Source organism: Dipodomys ordii, unplaced genomic scaffold (assembly GCF_000151885.1).
Source record: "Dipodomys ordii isolate 6190 unplaced genomic scaffold, Dord_2.0 Scaffold1, whole genome shotgun sequence".
NCBI lineage: Eukaryota > Metazoa > Chordata > Mammalia > Rodentia > Heteromyidae > Dipodomys > Dipodomys ordii.
Genome location: NW_012267217.1, coordinates 51,857,439 through 51,869,205, shown reverse-complemented (window position 1 = coordinate 51,869,205; position 11,767 = coordinate 51,857,439). Strand labels below are relative to the sequence as shown.

The 11,767-nt window shown below is 49.9% G+C and overlaps 1 protein-coding gene across 1 annotated transcript in view; it reads left to right on the top strand.

The window, feature by feature from the left end:
• Nucleotides 1-7,010: 7,010 nt before the first annotated feature.
• Tns1 (tensin 1) overlaps nt 7,011-11,767 on the top strand; it is a 145,741-nt gene continuing 140,984 nt past the window's right edge. Inside the window, exon 1 of the mRNA XM_013037525.1 lies at nt 7,011-7,066. The gene's annotated coding sequence lies outside the window, so the exon portion shown is untranslated. The remainder of the gene's footprint in view (nt 7,067-11,767) is intronic.

Below are 11,767 nucleotides of genomic sequence, written 5' to 3'. Positions count from 1 at the left end.
ACTGTTTTATTTTAATCTTCTCCTGTCTTTATCAGGAGAAAGAATTCCCTCTCCCCTCCTTTTCATTTTTTTTTGTGACAGGATCTCACTATGTTCCCAGGCCTTACATAATTCTCTCTCTCTCTCTCTCTCTCTCTCCCCCTCTCTCCCTCTTTCTCTCTCTCCCCCTCCCCAGTTCTGGGGCTTGAGCTCAGAACCTGGGCACTGTCCCTTTTGCTCAAGGCTAGCACTCTACCACTTGAGCCACAGTGCTGCTTCTAGCTTTTTCTGTTTATGTGGTTCTGAGGAATCGAACCCAGGGCTTCATGTATTCTAAGCAAGCACTCTACCATTAAGCCACATTCCAAGTCCTGGCCTTGAACTCTTGCTCCCCCCATTTCCCAAGTGCTAGGATTATAAGCATGTACCACCATGCCCAGCTAGGGCCATTTTCTTATGAAGTTCAGTGGACACTGGAGATATACCCCAGCAATTCCACTCCAAGATATTTACCAAAGAGATTAAGAAAACACGTTTCAGAATGATTTGTACGCAAATACTCATGGCAGTTAAATTCACAAGATACTCAAACTGGATAGAACCTACCTATTTCATGCCAGGTTATTGGGCAAACAAATTGTGACCTAGCAGTACAGTATGATACTCCTGACCATAAAAAGGAAAGGACTGTTCTAACACAGAGCTATGTGGAGGAGTCTCAGAAACATTGGGCAGTGAGAGAAGCCAGGCCACGTGATCCATTTTTGTGAAAAGACAAAAATCCAGTGATAAAGAGATTAATGACTACTTACTAGGAACTGACTGAGGAGAACAGGAGTTGCTAGGGGGGCGCGAACCTTTTAGGGGACTGGAAATGTGCTCTCTTTCTCTGTTGTCTGTCTGTCTCTAACATATGGTGGTTTGAACTCAGTGTCTCCACCAAAGCCACACCCCTTGGACTTAAGCCATGCCCACCTGTAGGCCACGCCTCCACCACTGAGCTACAACCCTAAGCCCAAAATGCTCCCTATCTTGATTGTGCTAGTTATCTAATTGTGTGCATATACCTGCCCTAACTCTTCCAACTCTAAAGTGCATTTTGTATTAAGTTGATCTTACATTTATTATAAGAAAGTTGCCCACCTGAGTATCTTCTACAGCCAAAGTTGAACACTACTCTGGGGCCTGAAGATCTATTCTGGTAGATGCACTAGACATCAGGCTGTCTTTCACAGCCCTTTATGGACTTGAGGGCTTCCCTGGCCTTTTTTTTTTTTTGGTTGTGGGGGTTGAACTCTGTGCCTGGGCACTGTTTCTGAGCTCTTCAGCTCAAGGAGAGCACTCTACCACTTGAGCCACTGCGCCACTTTTGGTTTTCTGGTGGCTAATTGGAGGTAAGAGTCTCTTGGACTTTCCTGTGTGGGCTGGCTTTGAACGGCAAACCTCAGAGCCTCAGCCTCCTATGTAGCTAGGATTACAAGCAGGAGCCACTGGTGCCTGGCACCTTGGTTTTTTTGAGTGACAGTTTTCTTTATATAATCCACATTCTGTACAGTTCATCCATTTTCAGTGTATATTTTCAGATTGGTGGGTTTTTTAAAATCATACACTGAGTTGGATAACCATCACCGGAGTAACTTGGAGCCATTCTCAGTACTCCAGAAAGCAACCCCATACATTTTAGTTGTGAGTCCCTCATCCCACCTTGTCCCTCATCCCTGCCCATCCCCCATTTGTCTGTTCTGGAGATTTTGCATCCGGGGACCATCCCCAGGCCTGGCTTCTCTCATAGCATCTGGCTTTCGGAGCACATCTGTATAGTAGTTACATTTCTTTGGATGGCTGAAAACCATTGTGTCATATGAGCGCACTCTATTTTACTCTCTTTTTGGTTGTGGGTTGTTTGGCCTTTGGCTGTTGGAAAGGATGTTGCCATGAGTATTCACATACACGTTTGTGTTGGGGGCACTTGTCAGTTGTCTTGACAGTGGTCTTGACGATCCCTGGCAACTCCCACAAGCTCTTTAAGGATCATTAGACCGCTTATCCAAAGTAACTTGCGTTGGATGGATATAAAAAAATATCCAAAGTTGGGTGGCTTAAAACAGAGGGCATTTCTTGTCTTGAGGTTTTGGAAGCTATAAGTACACAGTCAGAGTGTTGGAAGAGTGAGGTCTCTCTGCAGACTTTGGGGGATCCCTCCTCTCAGCCCCCCTGGTTGGTATGACAGCATCCTGCCGTCTCCCCCCATGACATTCTTCTTGGTTCTCCACACTGTCTTCCTTCATGTCTATCTGGCTTGCTTCCTCAGATTTTCTTTGTATGTTTTTCATTAACAGGGCTTGAACTCAGGGTCTTTTACTCTTTTTTTAGCTACACCCTCCATCTGGCATTTTGTTTGTTGGAAATTGAGTTCATAGGTGTAAGGTAAATAGGTAGGTTTTTTTTTTTTTTTTTTGGGTCCAGTCATGGGGCCTGAACTCTGGGCCTGGGCGCTGTCCCTCAGCTCCTCAGCTCAAAGCTAGCACTCTACCACTTGAGCCACAGCGCCACTTCTGGCTTTTTTCTTTTTGCTTATGTGGTGCTGAGGAATCGAACCCAGGGCCTCAGGCATGCAAGGCAAGCGCTCTACCACTGAGCCAACTTCCTAGCCCAATAGGTAGGTTTAATTAGGTAGGATCCTTAGATCTCAGCCTCCTGGAGTAGCTAGGATTATAGGTGTGAACCACTGGCTGTCTCCCTTTTTTTTTTTGTCTCTCATTTTATAAAAGCTTCATCACAGTGGATTAAGTCTTCTCTACTGATGTCATTTTGACTCGATCGCTTCTGTGAGACACTATTTCCAAATCAAGTCACATTCAGAGCGGATGGAATTTGGATTCTCAGGGTCTCTCTTTTTTTTTGGAGGGCACAATTGAAGTCACAAACATTGGGGGCAACATTTTACATTCTCACCAGCACGCTATGGAGGTTTCTGTTTCTCCATACCTTCATCAACATTTGATGGTATCTGACTCCTTGACTGTGTTAGTTCCTGAGGACTTGGTGTGGTTTTTAGGCAAGGTCTCACTATGGTCCCAGACTTGCCTGGAACTTTTTTGCTCAAGTGATCTTCCCGCTTCAGCCTATCACCTGCCTCCTCTTTTACTTTTAGAAAGAATTTCTGAGCAGTTGAAACTGAGTCTTCCTGTGAATCTACCTGTGAAGCCATCTGGGCCTGGGCTTTTCTTTTGGTTAGACTTTGGATTGCACAGAGGAAGATTGCTTTTTATTTGTGAGAGGTTTATTTAGCATTTCTCCTGCTTCTTGGGTAAATCTTTCTAGGAAATCTGTTCATTTTGTTTCTTAAATTGTTTTGGTGTGCATTTTTTATGACATTCCTCATATTTCTTTTAATTTCTGTAAGGTCAGTGGTAATGTCATGTCTGTGATTTCTGTTTGATAGTTTGAATCTGCCTGCCTGCCTGCCTGCCTGCCTGCCTGTCTTCCTTCCTTCCTTCCTTCTTTCCTTCCTTCTCTCTTTTGTTTGTTCATGCTGGTATTGGGTCTTGAACTCAAGGTGTCTCTCTTTTGCTTGGCTTTTTTGCTCAAAGCTGGCACTCTACCACTGTAGCTGCACCTCCATTTCTGGCTTTTTGCTGGTTAATTGGAGATAAGAGTGTCACCAATTTGGCTGTCCAGATTGGCTTTTCATCACAATCCTCAGATCTAATTCTCCTCAGCAGCTAGGATTACAGGAGTGAGCCCTGGTGCCCGGGAGTTTAGTTGTCTTCCCTTTCTGACTTTGTCAGTCTAGCTGAAGGTTTGTTCATTTTGCTGACCAGTTCTATGCAGGTACCTTTTCTTTGCTTTTACCAAGTGTTTCACTGAGCAGCTGCATTTGAAGCCACTACTTACTGAGCATCCTGAGCAAGGTGGCTTCTTGCCGTTCATTTTACTGAGTCCTTTGAAGTGGCACACATGCAGTAGGTGGGGCAAGCTGTGCACATTTCGTTGCTCCTCTCAGAGGAGTACATTGAGGTGACATAGCTTCCCTAGAAGTATGGCTGGTAGGCTGGCTGGCAGGCTAGGAGGCTGCTTCCAGCAATCTGAGTATCTGGCTCCAAAGCCTGGTGGGTTGCTCCTGCTCCGTGCTAGGCTTCTGCTCTCTGTGGCTCACTGTATCACTCAGGGATAGCTTGTAGTTCTCTCCCAGTGAGCTTCAGAATCATCTGGCATGTTCCCATCCCTCCACCCTGTTCAAGGGGAGGGGTTTGAGCCCAGGGATGTCTTTCTAACATCCCTAGAGACTGCTGCAGGTCCTTATGTGGCCCCTGGAAACTCTTCTTCCCAGTCCAAGGATGCAGCCAGGCACAAAGTGGCTGTCTGCGGGGCATTGTGTTTCTGGTTTCTGCTTTGCCTGGGGTGCAGGCCCAGGATGAGGTGGGGTCTTGGGAAGTCATTTCCTTGTTGCTTTATAAAAATATTACAAGGAGTTGTAGAGTTGGATGCACACACACACACACACACACACACACACACACACACACACACATCCTGCTCTCCATCCACGCAGGGAGGGACAAGGCTGGGGGAGAAAGTGACTGAGCTATGACTGGCTTCTCATTTTCCTGGAATGCAGCTTCTAAAAGGTCTCACATTTGTTGGTGTTTCTGAGTCTGGGCTATGTAAACACCACACAGGGGTCTCCGGCTCCCACAGAGCCCTGGGAGTTCAACAGTGGGGAGGAGGGTCAGGCCACAGAAAGGGCAAGTGGGAGATGGAGAACTGGCGGCCAGTGGAGAAAGGAGAGGACAGTGAAAGAACCCCAGCAGCAGGAGGGGCCCCTTGAAGGTTGGAAGTGTGTGGTGTGAGGCTGCAGATAGAGGGCCTGTGCAGTTCAAGAGCCCTGGTCAGTGGGGTGCAAGCTCCCCCACCCCCCATCCCTGCTCCATGCTAACCTCCCTGGCTGCTTCAAATGCGAAGCCTGGGGCCTTCCTGTGCCCAGTGGAGCAGCTGAGTCTGAGAGGTAGGCATTTGCTGGTGGATTTTGCCCTCTTGGATCTGGTGAGCCAGGCAATCTCAGCCTGTTGGGGTGCACATTGGGGCTCAGAGAGACTACTACTCTTGGGGACAATCCTGAGGATGGCTTCTGAGATGCTACTTAGGCCCAGAATTTCTCCAGCTGGGCTCTGCCTCAAGGCCCAGGCTCATGAGCCTTCTAGTCACTGGCCTGGCTCCCTTCCCAGTCTGGATGGCAGGAGAGGTGGGAGGTAAGTTGGAGCCTCAGGCTTTGGGCTTGGATGGGTCTTAACTCTGATGTTTATATATGAAGGTACATTATATCAGGCAACATTCACCCTTGGAAAAACAGTTTCCTTCTTGGTATAAAAATGATGACATCAGGCTGGGAAGGTGGCTCAGTGGTAGAGCGCTTGCCTTGCATGCCTGAGGCCCTGGGTTCGATTCCTCAGTACCACATAAACAAAAAGAAAAAAGCCGGAAGTGGCACTGTGGCTCAAGTGGTAGAGTGCTAGCCTCAGCTGAAGAGCTGAGGGACAGCACCCAGGCCCAGAGTTCAGGCCCCACGACTGGACCCCCCCTAAAAAAAATGATGACATGAACGAGGTTACGGGTAACAATGCTCAAAAGGAAATGTACTCATTACTCATGTAACTGTAACTCCTCTGTACAGTATCTTTACAATAAAATATAGATTAAAAAATGATGACATGGCTGGCTGCTGGTGGTTCATGCCTGTTATCCTGGCTACTCAGGAGGCTAAGATCTAAAGATCGTGTGGTTCAGAGCAACTAGGACAGGAAAATCAATGAGATTCTTATCTCCAACCAACCACCAGAAAACCAGAAGTGGAACTGTGGCTCCAAGTAGTATAGCGCTAGCCTTGAGTAAGAGTGCAGGGACAGCGCCCCAGCCCTGAGTTCAAGCCTCACAAATGACCAAAAAAAGAAAACAATAGTGACATTGATATCTTGCCCATAGCATGCTGGCCTTCCTAGGGTGATGTGTGGATTAGGGAAAAGGTAGATAAAATCCTGGCTTGGGCTTTCACTTTTAGTGTCGCATTCTGAGATCCCAGGATAGTGAAGCGCTGCTAAGGCCACAGAAGGGAAGTGCCAGGGCCCCAGATCTTCAGGCAGCAGCTGGCTCCGCTCCCTCACGCCAGCCGTAACCCCCCTCCCTCCCACTGACTCCTCCACCAGCAGCCACCTGTGGGTGCTGAGCCCTCCTTCCTGGGCTTCTCCTCACTGCTCTGCTCTGCAGTGTTCGTGGGAGGTCCCTCTTCTTTCAGGGGGTATGGGCTCCTGGCTGATGAATGACTTGGTTGGCCTACCCCCTGCAGTGGGCAGGCAAGTGAGCTGTTAGCAGGGGGCCATTAGGAGACTGGGGGAGGGGGATGCGCCCTGGGCAGAGCCAGTCACAGATTAACCTCTGGCCTGTTTCTACTGGCACTGGCTTAGGGCACCCAAGGGAGGGTGTCCAGAGGTGTCTTGAGTGCCAAGCAGGTTCTCTGGGAGGCTTGAGGGGGGTGGATTACTCGTGGGTCACGTGTAGCGAGGGGCAGCGAGAAAGGGCATGCATCCTGCTGCACATGGAATCCGCCGTTGGTTCAGGTCAGGCAAAGATCCTGTGCCTTCCAACAGCCATTGAGTGTCATCCTCATAATGGCAAGGTGATGGACAGGAATGCGGTCGCTGGGCCAACAGGAGGGAAGGGGCTCCCACAATCGAGCAGTGTGCTACTCCAGTCAGTGAGAGGAGGAATCGTGACCTCAGATTAGACCCTAGGCTTGGGGGAGGGGGGCGTCGAAGACAGTGTGAGCTGTCCCAAGCCTTCCCTCGCCTCTGACATGGGGCAAGGTTGAGTTCCTGATCTGTGGAAGTCCCTGTCCCACAGGTTATTGTAAAGATCAAGAGTTAACATAGAAAAATGCTCAGAATGTTAAGTACCAGCAATTATGATCATGGCTCCCTGGTGGATGGAGTTTCAGGGCAGAGGCTGCAGTTGGCTTGGGTGGAAGAAGTGAGCTCCACGGAACTCTTGAACTCCTAGGAAGACAGAATGGGCTTCACTAAGCTGAACAGAGGTGGGGAGCTCTCAGCAGCCATTTTGTGTCCTGAGGAAGAAGGCTGAACTTGGATCGGAGGCATCTCTTGTTTTTCGGATCTGGGGGCACCCGAGGCAAAGTTGATGTTTCCTACCTCCTCTGCTCCCAGGGGAGCGGCCTTTGGTCCATTTTCTGCCATGCCTTCTTTCTCAGGTTCCTCTTCTGTAGATGGGGACTGTAGTCCTGTGTGCAGGACTATAGTGAAGATTAGGTGAGGGTAGTGCCTGGCACACAGTGCCCAGTGATTTGTGTCAGCGGAGGCTGTGATCCCAGGATGCTGAGTCTGACGGCTGCTCCCAGATGAGGAATACTGTGTCACGATGCTTCCTGGACCATCTCTGTTCTTCTCCTCTGACCTCTTAGCCTGTGAAACCTTTTCAGATTCCTTGGGGCTTCTGGGGAACTTTGTTTATTTAGCACCACTTCCTTTCAAAGAACTTAAATATTTATTTTTCAGTACTGGAGTTTGAACTCAAGGCCTTGTACTTGCTAGGTAGGTGCTTTGTTGTTGAGCCATGATTGTAGTAGCTCTTTTTTTGCGCTGGTTATTATTGTTGTTGTTGTTGTTATTAATACTATTGTCAGTCGTGGGGCTTCAACTCAGGGCCTGGGCACTGTCCCTGAGCTCTTTTTGCTCATGGCTAGTGCTCTGCCACTTTGAGCCATAGCACTACTTCTGGTTTTCTGGTGGTTATGTAGAGATTAAGAGTCTCGTGGATTTTCCTGCCTGGGATGGCTTTAAACCATGATCCTCAGATCTGAGCCTCCTGAGTAACTAGGATTATAGGTATGAGCCACGGACGCCCAGCCTCAAGCACAGTTTCTCTTTCCCCATGAAATGTAGGTTTGTGCTCTTAAGGATCTCAATAGCTTTAAGGAGGTCCTACCGCATTCTCAAGTGTAATCTCCTTGACTTGGGGTCACTGATTGTGACCTACTGATTGTCCATGTCAACCACATCTACAAACACCTTCACAGCCTCCGCTAGGCTAGCCTTTGATGAGGTTCCTGTAGCCTGCCATGCCGACACAGCCCGCCATCCCACCCATAGGAGGCTCCTAGAGGAAATGTGCAACCCGTTTATGTCCATGTGGGGTGGGGTCGGGCCCATGGGACTTACTCAGGAGAAAGTATGCAATTCTGGCTCAGCTCTCCTTTCGAGATCCTTGCCTTTGATCCTTGCTCCTTGAGATTGGGCAAATCCTGCCTCTTATCTGTGGAGTGGGGTAACCATTCTTGTTTTTTTTTGGCAAGGCTGGGGTCAGATGGCTTTCTGATGCTTGTGTGTGGAGCCAGACTGGGGTTGTCCTTCCGTGAGACATGGCTCCAGCTACTTCCAGAACTTGGGTGCCTCCAGGCTGGAGTTTCATTTCTTCTGGGGACAAGGCTGGATCTCTTCCCTCTGGGAGGGGCTCAGGTGATCCAGGCAACAGCCATGCCTTATTCTGGTATCATCAGCTTGGAGGAGGGAATCCGAGAAGCCCAAGTGGTTAACCGCAGAGCCCAGGTGAGAACTGAGGCTTCCGGGCAGGTGTGTGCATATACAGGTGTGTGTACGTGTGTGTGTGTGTGTACAGGTGTGATGTCTTGAGGCAGTGAAGGCTAATAACTGGTAATCCAGGGAGGTGTTCTGGGCTGTAAACCAGTGAGAGGTCCAAGCAGTGCCTCCCTGCCCCAATTCCCCAACCCCAAGCAGGGCGCCTTAACAAGGTAAACCCCCTGTAGTTCTCTGAGGGGTGTGAAGGGAGGGGAGCCCTGGTTTTCCTGGGATTTGCGAAGGTATTATGAAAGCTCAAGAGAAAGGGGCCTCAGGTGAAAGGCAAAACCCTAACTACAGCCTGAAGACCCCAACCTACCCACTGACAGGGCCTTGACATCCTTCCTCCTCCCTGTCAGTAGTCTTCCTTCTTCCTATAAGGGGAAACTGAGGCCCAGTGCGGTGAGTGGACACCAGCACTGCGGGCAAGCAGGAGGCCTTCCTGGCCTTCTCAGAGGATGGGTGAGCTGGGATGACAGGAGGGAGTGGGGTCCAAGGACGTGCCTTCTGGGTAGGATAGGAACAGGAGGAGGGCCCTGGGTGGAGAGGAGCAGCCTAGGCTGCTGTGTGTGTGTGTGTGCACAGCCACGCCTGAACTGGTGCTGTCTGTAGGGTCAGGGGAGGAGCTGAGCTGTGGGGACATGGAGGATGGAGGGAGAATCCTGCAGGCCCCCCATCCCGCCTCCATGCCTGGGCCTGATCTGCAGTAACGCAGTGCTGGCGGCTTCTGCCCCGTCAGCTGCGTCTCCTCCTGCCTTCTCCTCTTGTCCTCCCTAGTGACCCAGGCTGGGGGGCAGTGACGGGGGTGGGATCACCCTTGGGCATCCAGCTTGACCACCTTCAGCCTCAGTTTCCTCATCTGTAAGAGAGGGGTAGCCGGTTGCCGGGAAAAACTGGGCAAGCAATGTCCAGGTGGGTGGTGAGTGCTGCTGGCACTCCCCTACCTCCCATGGGAGGTCCTGGATGACTGGTGGGGTCTCCCTGATCCCTGTGCAGGGGTAGGAGGGTCTGGACAGGAGAACTATAGTGGGCTTTCTGCAGCCTCTCCTCTCCCCCCTCCCCCTTCCTTGGTCACGTGTAAGGATGATGATAAACACGCTGCCAGCTCCGAATAGGGCCTGACCTCATTGGCGAGGCATCTCCCCCTCCCCCCCTGCACCCTCCTAGTGCTCACCGCCCCCCCCACATTCCTGGAGAGGATGCAGCTCAGTCTACCCACTGGCCCCTTGAGAAACCCTCCGTCCTCAGAACGTTCAGCTGCCACTCTGCTCCTGAGGCTGCTGTCCACTGCCCTTCCAGCCAGTTTCTCAGAGCCTTGCATGCTGCAGGGCCCAACTGTGGGTCTTGGATGGTTTAACTTGTAATAATCATCATCATAGTAGTAATAAGAGCACTTATAGTCCATTAAGCAATTAGGCACCAGGTTTCATGCTAAGTAGTTTAGAGTGATTGTGTCCATAAATTCTCAAGGCAACCCCTTAAGGAAGTTACAACGATCATTATGTACCCAGTTTTAGCAAGATTAGAGAGGATAAGCTGGGGCTCAGAGGGGTCTAACTGTATGCTGAGCACCACACAGCTAAGAAATGGGAGGATTCTAGGTCCCCATGTCCTACCAGACCCCTACAGCCCAGCAAGCTCTAGCTTCCCTTCAGCCACATTCCTGAAAGAAGTTTCCAGAATGGGAAGCAAGACTTGCTTAGGAGTCTGGGTGTCTTTGAGGGCATCTCAGCTGTGAGGAAAAGGGATGGGATCCTTTAGGCTTGAGAGCTTTGTGGAAAGTTCCTGATCCTCATTGCATCCCCACTCTTTCCTAGAGGTAGAAAGTTAGGAACCTGGGCAAGTGGTCAGGCAGCCCTTTTCTGGGGTGCTACCTGAACCTCTTTGAGTGCAACAAATGGCCCCCTTTTATTAAAGCCTCCCCAGTGGTCCTCACATCCTGAGGAATTGCACTGGTTTCCCCTCTGAAGAATCAAGTGCACTTTGACCACCAGCCGGGACGGGGGTGGGGGTGGGGAGGGGGGTATGGGATCACCTAAGTGCCCATATCCGTTTAGCATGATTTGAACCCAGAATGCAATGTGATCTTGTGATTTTGATCAAGGCTCTCCACTTTCCAACTTCCACTTCCCCTCCTGATCGAACTTCCATTTAACTTGCTGCCATCTTTCCCTGTGGGCTATGTTCTGTGTAGTACCCAGGTTTCCTCAAATCCAGGCAGGTCTGTCTTCCGCACCTTCCTCTCCATCAGACATCTTTTCCTGACTTCTTTCTGAGCCTGCCATGGCCTCAGCCCTGTGCTGTATCTCAGGCCAGCCTCAGGTCTCCTTTTCAGTCTATTTGCCTGTGAGGGTTTAGGAGTGTGGATATGGCAGGCACACAGGTTCAAACCCTGTCTCTGCTGCCCCCTGGCCCTGGAGCTACGAGGAAGTCACTTACCCTCTTTCTGTCTCATTTATCTCTGTGGCATCTTTTGGCCATCTGACGCCATTAGCATTCACAGTGCAGACTAAGCAGTGTTCTAAGCCCCGTTCATACCGAGTGATGGGGTGCAGAGACCGCATCTGCAGTGGTATATTTGTTTCTTTTGTTTGGAGTCAGCGTCTTGGTTTGTAGCCCAGGAAAGCCTTGAAATCTCAGTCTTCCTGCCTCAACCTCCCCAGTGCTGGAATCACAGGATTAATCCCCTTCAGAATTATATTTTCTTTCTGAAGACATAAATATTCTATTAAAATGATGGAGCCATGTTTCCCTTTAAAATCCTCTTGTTTACTGTACTTTAAGAAACATGGGGCCAGGCACTGGTGGCTCACACCTGTAATCCTAGCTGCTCAGGAGGCTGAGATCTGAGGATTGTGGTTCAAAGCCAGAATGGGTAGCAAAGCCCATGAGACTCTTACCTCCAATAAACCACCAAAAAGGTGGAAGTGGTGCTCTGGTTCAAGTGGTAGAGGGCTAGCCATGAGTGAAAAAGACAAGCAAGAACATGAGGCCCTGAGTTCAAGCCCCAGTACTGGTGCATTTCCTTCCTAACCCCAACAAACAAAACCAAGAAAGAAACGAGGGATCAAGTCAATTTTTCCTCCTTATGTTTTGTTTTTGGTGTGTGGGGGGGGTGGGAGATGAGGGAAGGAAGGGACAGA